General features: G+C 39.3%; 1 protein-coding gene across 5 annotated transcripts in view; it reads right to left on the bottom strand.

Moving 5' to 3' along the window:
- Positions 1-4,186, bottom strand: part of LOC121319329 (tumor protein p53-inducible nuclear protein 2-like) — a 13,577-nt gene extending 9,391 nt beyond the window's left edge. The window contains exon 1 of one of the 5 annotated variants that reach the window (XM_041256646.1): positions 4,102-4,186. The gene's annotated coding sequence lies outside the window, so the exon portion shown is untranslated. Of the gene's footprint in view, positions 1-1,737; positions 1,792-2,851; positions 3,153-4,101 lie in introns of those variants that run through there. The other 4 variants (XM_041256645.1, XM_041256650.1, XM_041256649.1 and 1 more) reach the window with 4 other exon arrangements.
- Positions 4,187-10,876: the final 6,690 nt, after the last annotated feature.

Raw genomic sequence — 10,876 nt, 5'->3', positions numbered from 1 at the left:
TATTATCAATGTTATCTATTTTTTGACTAGAGGATTTCTAGAGAGTTTCAACTTTTAACAATGGCTCTTCTGTTCGGATGTCCTGTTTTTTCAGCTGGCAACCCTAATCTAGTTATCTACACCACCACCACCTTTTAGATTTTACCAAAAGGTGCAAAACCAAACAACGTTTTTTTTTCTTCTTCACTGCATTTGTCCCATAGCAGTGATTTATGCCACAAACTGTGATGTCTTCGCAGTGTAGTCACTGGTGTCAAAATGTCTGGCAACAGGAGACAGAGGTGTTCATTGTTACACTTCGTAGATGTTTCACAAAGCGATCAGCTATATATACAGACCTGCCCCATGGCCTCACTGGAACAGGGCAAGTAAAAAAATGAGCACAGCAGACTGAAATGAGAGAGAGCAGGAACAGAGTCCAGCAGACAGTACAGCGTGTACTCCAAACAGAAATAATGTGTGATAGCATTCCATCAGGCACAATATTCCAACAGCCCTCCTTGAACAAGGCTACCAAGCTGCAAAGCACCACCACCTGCACTCACTTTATACATGAATAAACTCACGTTCCAAGAAACTGCAGATGATACAGAAGCTTCACTGTCAACCGGACATACCAATAAGAAAATACTGCCTTAAACTGAACACAATTAATACATACAGGCAAACTACAATATACAGCTATATAGCTTCAATATGTGAAAAGGCTGTTCAAATAAAGCGGTTGCTGGTAGCTCTGTGCTGGAGGTGCCATGCCACAACTTTGCACTTGAACTATATTAATACAAAAATAATGTGTCAACTATGAGTGCCAGGTGTTGGCTGACTTACGCAACAGAGAATTGTGTCAGTTAGGTGGAGTGCAGCACCCAGTCATATAATAGGTTCTCGGTTAAAAAGCAAGAGGGAAGACAGAATGTTCATTAGTGTGCATAAGATAATAAACCTGAGATGTCAGCAATCATTAATTATGGTAGATTTAATTGTTAGATTGAATCAGACTCAGGTATTATCCAGTGCAAGAACAATGATGGGCTTATGAAAGACGTGAAAAGGTTGCAGCCAGGATGCAAATAACTCTCCCATTGCATAGCACTTTCACCCATTCCAGGTTTTAATATGGGCCCAAGCGTATAGCTAACAAGTGAAGGTGTGTCTTTGTAAACTCATAGTAAAACCAGGAATGGATCGAACTGCTGTATTAGTGGAAACATCTGCCACAGACTGGAGGAACAAAAGCCTAACAAAAGGAGAGCCGCTGCTATAGATTAGACACGTGAAAACAAACTGCTGGCAAGCCCGAGACTTTGTGGTGTTGAAATATCAATGTTTTACCAAAGGCAGCCCTACTGACATACTGCAGTGGTTTAGTTTGAAGGCTCAGATTGATGTGAAAAGTGTATTAACTGGGGGATCCCCCCCCCCACAACACACTTTATATTGTGCATAGTCTTCATCATTGCACTGCAATTAGAGCATCACATAGTTATGGAATCAATAACCATCTGAAGTGTACTTGTGTATTTTAATACAGCTACAATACAAAGATTTAGTTTAGAGTAAAGCAGTAAACGTGTCCTAATATAACAATTAAACGAACCCTTTTTACATATGGGGTTTAATTCCATCACCATATAAAAACTGTCTTGGGTGTACCGCTAGAGGCATGCTGTACTTTACAAGGCTTTCGCACTCGAAATGAGGCGTGGCTTTAAGGAAGGGTGGGGCATACTTTACCAACGCAAACACTCCTCGCGTCATATGGTAATGAGCCGTTACGTCACACACTGTTTAATCTCCAAAGAGAGAGACAAAAACAGCTCTTATATCATGGAAAAATAACAAAGTATTACAGAGGTTTAAAGGAAAACATGCATATTTATTGTTAGTGATTTTAAATTAACAATACCAATATAAACTACTATTATTGTTATATTAAACTGATTCTGGTTTGGAAAAACAAAAAAGACGATAAACGTAATCCTCGAAGTACACGTTAATACGGCAAGCAGCACTTAGCAAAGAGAATAAACGACACTTAAATACCGAGGGGGTAACCTGCTAAAAAAATCGCCATCGCACAGCTTCTGAAAAAAAAGTGAGCGCATTTAACAATGCTCAAAAATGTTGATGTATTAAAAAATAAAAAAATAAATTCGGAGAGAGTCAATGCAATGACAACTGATCGACACACATCCAGACGCGGACTGACAAAAACACAAGAACGTTTGGCGACCGGGCGTCGAGTGAAAATCTGTGTAATTATCAAGCCGAGGTCAATTAAACAAACAAAGAAAACTAAAACAAAACACCGCACTGCCGCGGGGTACACAACAGGGTACGTTACCGGGCTTTGCACGAAAGAAACTCTACAATAAACACTGGGTTATTACAAACCCAACAGGCGATAGCACACTGCCCTTGACAACAGCGCTACCTCAGCACTCGGATAAACCAGGCTTCCCATACATGCACATTCTTACATACATTTCTGCCGTGGCTGATACCTGCACAGACTAGCACTACTACGTCAAATAAAACTCGCTCACTAAAATCGCTGCTACACGTTACACAAGCTGCTATACTTCATATGAAACGGAATAGGTACTTCAAAAATAAAGGGGCAAATATTTACATTAATACCAACCGGTATCACAGAAAATGCATGTAAAACACGAACAGGATTTGGTGCGCTTTGCTCTTTGACTCTGTGGTGTTATGCAATAAATAGCTGCTCCTTCTTTGGCAGTGCAAATGCGATATGTTTGTAAGACCAACTAAGACAGCATCAAAACAACTACACCGTTCGTGATCAATTATAAAAAATGTAAAATAAATAGAAATTGCTTACCTGCTTTTGTCGTATTATTTAAGTTGCAAACATAATAACCACAAATATATTTATGTAAAATAAAATCTTAAAGCACAGCTTTAGGTAGCCTTAAAATGAGGTAGTTATTTATTTAACAACAACAAAAAACCATACAAATTAAAAAGGCTTTCTTCTCAGAAGAAATGCTCCATTAAAACTGCATTGATACTGTTATTTGTTCCGATATTAGTCTACAGCTTTACTCGGGTTTGGTTTGGGTTTTTTTTCCCTGCAATTTTTTTCTTATTTCTGTGCACAGCTGATCCTTGGATCAGAATTTAGAACATTGCAAACAGCTGATTGTGAGGTCACACTATAGATAACCCCACCCAGTCTCCGCCTACCAAATTACACCGACCAATCGTAAAGTTACACAAGCCACTGCGACACCCTGGCTCTAGCAGGGGAAGGGAAAGCGGTTCTGTTCACCAGATAGGGCTTTTTCGTATAACCTTTCTCACGCAGCAGTGTTGTCATTAGGGTGCTGGATATTGGTGCCGTGAAGCAGGGTAGCTTGAACAAAAATTAACAAGTGTAACGCTTAGATTAAACTCGTTTCTTTTTTTTTTAAAAAAAAAATGTAGCATTCAATGCTAGTTTAATTTTGTAAGTGCAATACCATTGCTGTTAGTGTGGGTAGCTGATTATTACTGTAAGAACTGTAAATGGGTGTTTGCAGCACACAGCTTACAATAGTTGTTGTTGTTACAATAACTAACAATGACTTGCATCTGGAACTTATCAAATAGCACGTCAATGACGTTTCACAGCAAAGTCCTCTAGCACCAGTAAACACCCTCACAGCTGGGGATAATAATTGCAGGTAGCCAGCTGTTATTTTTTATGACTGATGCTGTACTATTTTGCAGTATCTTAATTTATATATATATATATATATATATATATATATATATATATATATATATATATATATATATATATATATATATATATATCATCACAATTGAGTTCAATTGAAATAAGACATTCTGACGTGTAGTTTCAGGTGACGATGAATCGACGCAACAATAGCACGAGATCACCTGGTTCAACTGTGGCGCTACGGTTTTAGTATATATGCACATTACAGGTTACTTGGCTTTGACTAAACCTACTATTTTAATTGTGTCCATATTGGTTTTTCACTGCCAGTAGTTCAGATGGAATGTTATCGTTGCATTGAAGTGTTACATTCCCGTAATGTAACTAAATAAATGCCGTTTACTTACAAACACGCCACGGCAATGCAGCCCAACGGCCCCCCCGCTGGCCGGTCGAGGTATGATACTGACATTAAACATCACTCATCCGGTCTTTGTGTTACATCGTCACATTTCTCATCATCACCCAGCCAATCAGGAAACACTTTAAACTTCATCGTGGTACTAAGTTGTATGAGTGATGGTATAAAGAGGGGTGGTTTTTGTTTCGTCCATTTCCCCTTTTTTAACACTTGCTCGGTCGATCTAGTTTAATGAAGTTTGCTGAGTCTGAATGGTGTGTGTGTGTGTGTGTGTGTGTTTTGATTTGCTTTGAGTCTTAGCTAAAAATAAAAATAGCAATAATGCTCCCTTCACTAAACTTGACTATTACCTTGTTATTTATTTTGCTCATTCTGTCGCATGGGTGTGCTTTAAACATTGCAACTGCAGTGGTAATGTGCACATACTAATGCTTTGCATATGGAAACTAGCCATGTATTTGTTAATGCAAAGACATTATTGTCTTATTTGTCCCTTTTTAAATGAATCAATGTAAATTGTATTTATTTCACTTTGAATACATCTCTGTTTTATATAGTTAATGTAAAAGAGTATAGATATATACATGTCAAAACAATGGTGCATTTACTGTAGCTGTAACTTAATGTGACCTTTATTAGAGCTGAAATTAGATCCATTGAGAAAAGAAAAACAACTACTGTCACTTTAAAATCTATACAACCTACCCAACCCCCACTCAGCTGTCAATCTCCTTACGGAATATATAAACAAACACAGTGGGCGGGGTCTCTTCCACAGAGCGTTGAGGAAGCATCCTATAGTAGCAGTAGATGCGTTTGAATGCAGCACTCCAAGAACCAATCAGTGCTGGAGACATGCACAGCGTTTTGTGTTGAAGAGGGTAACCCAACCTAGCAACACTAACACGAATTATTTGGAGGGTGTTCCTGGAGATGTGTATTATTAGGACATTTTTTTAAAATATCATATTATATCTATATAATCATTTAAATAAAATAAACACACTGACAACCAGGCACACATCCATGGAAGCGGTTTTACAGCTCACACATAAAGTGCGAAAGCAGATCTGTGAAGGTCAATGACTCGAATATAATGTCCAAGCTATAATAAAGAGATTATGCAGTTTACGTTTTCATCAGTGTTCATTTGTAATAATTCACACTGGTGTGGAATGATTGGGTTTCAGTATGAAAATCAAAACAATCTTATGGTACCAATATTACCCATATATGAATACATTTGTGAATGGAAACATTTCGGTTTTGATTATGAGACAGTTGTCACTAGTTTTAAGCAGAGCAGAGACTGTAAGTAAAGTCCCTTGACTGCAAATACACAGTAACATTTAGTATTTACTTGAATAGCCCAGCAAGTTGCTCGCCCTTGTCTTGAACATGTACGATTTTAATGGGTACTGTTGGAGCACTTTACATGTCAGGAACTGAATGTCAGAAGTGTATTGTATATATGGGCTCCGGAATCCCTCACCTGCTCACCCTGCTCACCTGCATTTCACTCTCCGATCTTTCTGACTCAGAGCTCCTGAGACACAGCCTAGGAAGGGGAATTATAACAGTATTCTGCTACAGATGAGGGGGCTGTACTGTATATCCCCTTTCACGTGGGAGGGAGTGAAGCTAGATGTGGTTTAAGGTACTCGATTGATGCCCTCTTTTTATTCACCTTGTTCAGTGTGAGCCGTACATGTTCTGACAAGCTGTTAGACTGTCTCAAGGTTATCTGCTGTGCTGTGGATGCCTGCTTTTTACAAACACTTGCTGGTGATTCATTCACCTTGTTGTGAAAGGGTTAGGGTTGGCAGGCTAATGAAAAGGTGCAAAATGATGTCTGTGCGCTATGAAAGTCAGACTCAGAGCATTGCAAAGCTTGTTGTTATCACCTGTTCACAGTGGCTCTGACACTATATTAGAAACAGCTAGTTTGTTTAGTTTCATTGAAGCTTTTGTTATTGCATAACAATTTTCTACTACACTTAGGTGTTCCTGGCTGGACAATGCCATTTACCATAGGTGCTTTACCAGGACACACTTATTATCAAATTTGTAGACAGGGCAGCACACCTCAGTGTCATAATCCAAACCCCCAAAACATCTCTCCTCTACACTGCCAAATATACAGAGCATCAAAAGAAACTTATCACTATTATAACACATTTATTTTTGAAAAAAAATAAGGTATATAAATGAAGGACATTTACAAAATATTTTTGGTTTCTTTGTAATCACTCGATCATTCATCCTTGAACATGACACGTTTGAGTGACTGTGACTGAAGCATATGCACTTAATCACCTAATTATTGAGACAGTTGATTGGATGCTGGATATGGATGATTTCAGCTGTTGAATTGCAAGCTTGAATAAAAGCAATAAAGAAAATAACAGAAAAAAAAACAATATGCCACGTCTGTCAAGAGAGCAGAGGCTTTGTACAATAGGCATGCTGGAGGCTGGACTAGGGCAGCGTACTGTGGCTCGCCGTCTTGGGTGCTCACAGCCAGCAATTTCAAACCTAGCGAGATGGTATAACCAGACTCACTCTGTCAATGACAGGCCACGAACTGGGACACCAAGAGTCACAACACCTGCCCAGGATCGACAGATCATTTTGCAACATCTTCGTGATGTCAATTGTTAATCAGCGCAATAAAAAGTCACTGCACCTGCTCTAAAACAGAGTTTGTCATTTTTCAATCACATCTAGTGAATTTTATCCAAATATAAGTGATACGTTTCTTTTGATGCTCAAATATAAGTGATACATTTCTTTTGATGCTCAGTATGTAAACAGTGAACATGCCTTGTGAGCTGGAGCTTGCAGGGTTCAGGGTCAGGGTTGGTTGGGTTAATAATACTGTTACTGCATTTTTGCAACAACTGGGTTTCTGGGTAATGGGTAAGGGAGAGGAATGTATGTGAAAGGTTCCATGTGATTTGAGGACATGTTAATGTAAGCTAACCCTCCCCACGCAATGGAACTGAGCCTTCTGATAAACTCTTCAAACACACGGACGTCATCGTGTTGGTATATTGTACCTTACCAAAAGGAAATGTTATTGGCACAATCAATGTAGTGTGAAGAGTCTTCTGCAATACTTTGTACTACACTGCTAACCCTGATACTAACTGTACATCACGACTAAACTAAAGTGGATTCCAGTAATGACATTCCAGATCATGCAGGTTATTTTCCACAGCAGCAATGATCATTTAATACAAAGATAAAACTGGACAAATATCAAAACAAAAGGTGCCTGTGGTTTGGTCTACAATGAAATAAGTGCGACATACAGCATATGTAGGTCTTTGGCCTCGTTAGTTTCAATGAAAGCTTTCCCTAGATACAGTACCGCAATCTTCACAATATTATCCATTACTGCTGTTCAGGGTTTACTTTTCAGACCATTCACCAGCATTCCTGATGACTTGTGTTTGATCTGTAATATCACTTATTTCTAAATACCTGCCCTATTGTACCTCAATAAAAAAGATGCAGAAGGAGCTTTTTGTATATTACAACCTCCATTAAAGCTTGTGGCTGTACCCTTGCAACAGCTAATAATTACTGTGCACAGATTTGTATTTCCCCTGTTGTCTGTCTCAAAGGTGCTGATTCAAACCCAGTGTTTCTTTTTTTTTTTTTTGTAGGAGTGTAAAAAGTCCAGTTAACCTGCGTTCAGAGTGCAGTTGAGGAGTGTTGAGTCCAGGGAATGGATGGAATTAACCTGTCCTCTTGCCAACAGACACTTGTATATGTTACATGAGCTCAGGGGACACTGTTACTTCAAATTAGCAACAGAAGCATTGTGCTGTACAGTATGTGCAGAGGACACAGTACCTTGTAAGCTTGAGTTTTCTGGCCAGTCATTAGTCACTTGTGGCCATATAGTTTTGCAGCCACAGTGTTAAGCTGCGTGAGGTATTTAGTTTGTCAGTGACACCCAGTGAGTGTTTCACAGTAATTGCAGGTGTTCGGTTTTCAAGTAAAGACTGCATGACTGCTTAAAAGCTACTATGGGCTGAATAGCTGAATTTGGTGGATTGGAGGAGAGATTCTGAAATGAGCCTCTCGATTACCCTGAACACCATAGAATTTGGGAGGGCGTTTATGATGCAAGTATTTTGTAAACTGTCTTGCCCAAGTCAAGCTGATAAGGACAGCAGAGGAATATGAAACATGTGTTTTGAGCTTGATAAGCACGTGAATGAAAAGGAGAGCATGGCAAGTTGCAATCGCATTCCTTATCGGTTTCACATGTTGCATGTAAGGTCCTTCTAAAGTATATTCCTCTTTAAATAACAAACACTGTAGACTCCATCCACAGTACACATTCACTCCATCCACAGTACACATTCATTCACTATGGCAGGCTTTCCAGCTATGAGCATTCCAACCTGGCATTCTGAAAGCTTTTTCATGGCTTCTGTTAGGTTTGTTGAGTTCCACCTGGCACTGTGTAAACCTTTGAGAGCTAGGATACAAACCCATTTCACTCCTAGTGCCTTCATTTTAATAGTAAATCCCAGCACCTCAGTTTGTTACTGGCTGATTTGCTCTTTCTTCAGTTGCAAAGTGTATGAGTGGTACCTCAATGGTCCATGACCACTGCAGCAAAAACAGTGCAAAAAATGAACCACCACAAAATAATGAATGATTGTCAACTCTGAGTCGAATATAAGTGTAAGAGAGGAAACATGACGGTTATCAGTGGTTAACACAGTAAAGTGAGGGAAGACATCAATCAATATCTGTCAATATTTATTTAATATAGCCCCTTTCATAGTCGACCACCATCACAAAGCGCTTTATAGATAATGCGGGACAAAGCACAATACAATGAAATACAGGGCATAGTACGTATACAAACAGTAAAAAACAATGCAAATACATAACCACGGAGACCCAATTTCTTTATGTGTTTACTTGCAAAGTGTGGATGTGAGCGTAAGATTATGTGTTGAGTGTGAGTGTGTGCATATCAGTGTGTGGGTGCTCTTGTGTATTTTTACCACCCAGAGCCAAATTCTTAAAGACTTCACCGCGAAAGCTTGGAAACACATTCAAATGTAAATCCGCTTTCAGAATCTCACATGTTTCATTTCAAATATGGCACACTGTTGAGATAGTGGAGGCATCAGCTGTGTTGTTTCCTAATGAGCCGGTGCTGGAAATAACAGCTAATGATAATCAGGTTCAGCAAATAGAGGCAAAGAGACTGAGTCCAAACTTTAGAAAATAATAACAGAATGCCCTTCCCACCTCCAGCTCTACAGCCCTGCTCTAACACTGCAGCCCCTACTCACCCCAGCCACCCATCCATCATTCTGAAGAGTTTATAACACCCCTGGCACAGCACCAACACCCAGCCCCTCTCCCCGTGCAGAGGGTTCACAGGCTCCAGGAAATCCAGGGCACGTGTTGGGAGGGGATGGGAATTCGCCAGTCACTCTGATTACACAACTCTCCTCCCAGCGTGGTTTAAAATACCCTTGTTAACCTTTCAAGGAGCTCCTGGAATTCCTGGGGGAGTTCATCAGGGGCATTTCCTTTGAGTTGATTTATTTGTTCTTGTCTTTAAAAACAGTATTAAATGATCATATTAGATTGATTCTGTATAATCACTAAATGTTTATGTGGAGGCACGGAACTGTAATAGGCTTTCAAACTCACTTAATCTACACCCGGGAGAACATTGCATTCAGAATCTGTTAAGGAACTCTGCAAATTGAACATGTCAATAAAATGGCACTTTCATTTTTTTAAAGGCTTTGATCCAATAACTCTTTAGTTATTGGTACACGTAATCTGTTAATGTCTACAGCATGTATTTATTTATTGAATCCATTAAAATCGTGCGTCTGCTACATTCCTGATCTAAACGTGCTGCTGATTTCAGACTGGTCTACCTGCTAGTGCTTGAGAACATTATTACACAAGGTGCTGAATGAAAGGCTGAGTGAAAGGTATCTTTTCATAGGAGACTGTGTAGAGGTGGATTCCCTCAACAGGTAAATATGTAAAAAATACAGTCCCCAATGCAATTATATTGTTGAATTCAAGAATGCTTGACATACCTGTCATGCCATATCTGCTTGGCAGGTATGCACTTATATTCTGTCATTGAGTAACAATTACAAAGGCAAACAAAACAAAACCTTCAGTACAGCATATAGTGATTTCAGTTGTTTATTGTTGCTATGGATAACAAATGACAAATCCAGCCAGGAAACAAAGGTGTGAATTCAGGTCTGTCTGGCTTTTCACATAAAAAAAAAAGATGACTGCACTGTGGTAAAAGCATAGCAAAGTGCAGTAAAGCCGGTACAGCACAGAGAGGCATGGTTAAATGGAACGGTGCTAAAGGAGAGTACACTGTTAACCAAGCAAAGTTGTTGGGCAAATATACCATGATTACCCTGCTTATAAGAATATCACAGCTCCGCTGCTTCAGAGAAAATTGATCCCTGTGAGCTGGACAGTGTTGGAATGTATGTGGGGAGCTGAGGAGCTTGAAATGGCTGCCACGTTTGTAGTCACAAGATGGCGACTGTGTGTGTGTGTTGATGACATCCATAACTTCAAACAGGACAGTAGTCAAGCAGAGGTTTGGTTCAGCTATTGCCTTCATCAGAAACAGCAACTGTAAACCAACTGTAGTCAAGAAAAGTTCTATGATGAATAGGAGATTGAATTTAAGAAATAACACAATCTTTTATATGTATTTTTATTTTAAACAT

The sequence above is a fragment of the Polyodon spathula genome, chromosome 8 (genome assembly GCF_017654505.1).
Source record: "Polyodon spathula isolate WHYD16114869_AA chromosome 8, ASM1765450v1, whole genome shotgun sequence".
Lineage (NCBI taxonomy): Eukaryota > Metazoa > Chordata > Actinopteri > Acipenseriformes > Polyodontidae > Polyodon > Polyodon spathula.
This window is presented reverse-complemented; position numbering and strand designations above follow the sequence as displayed.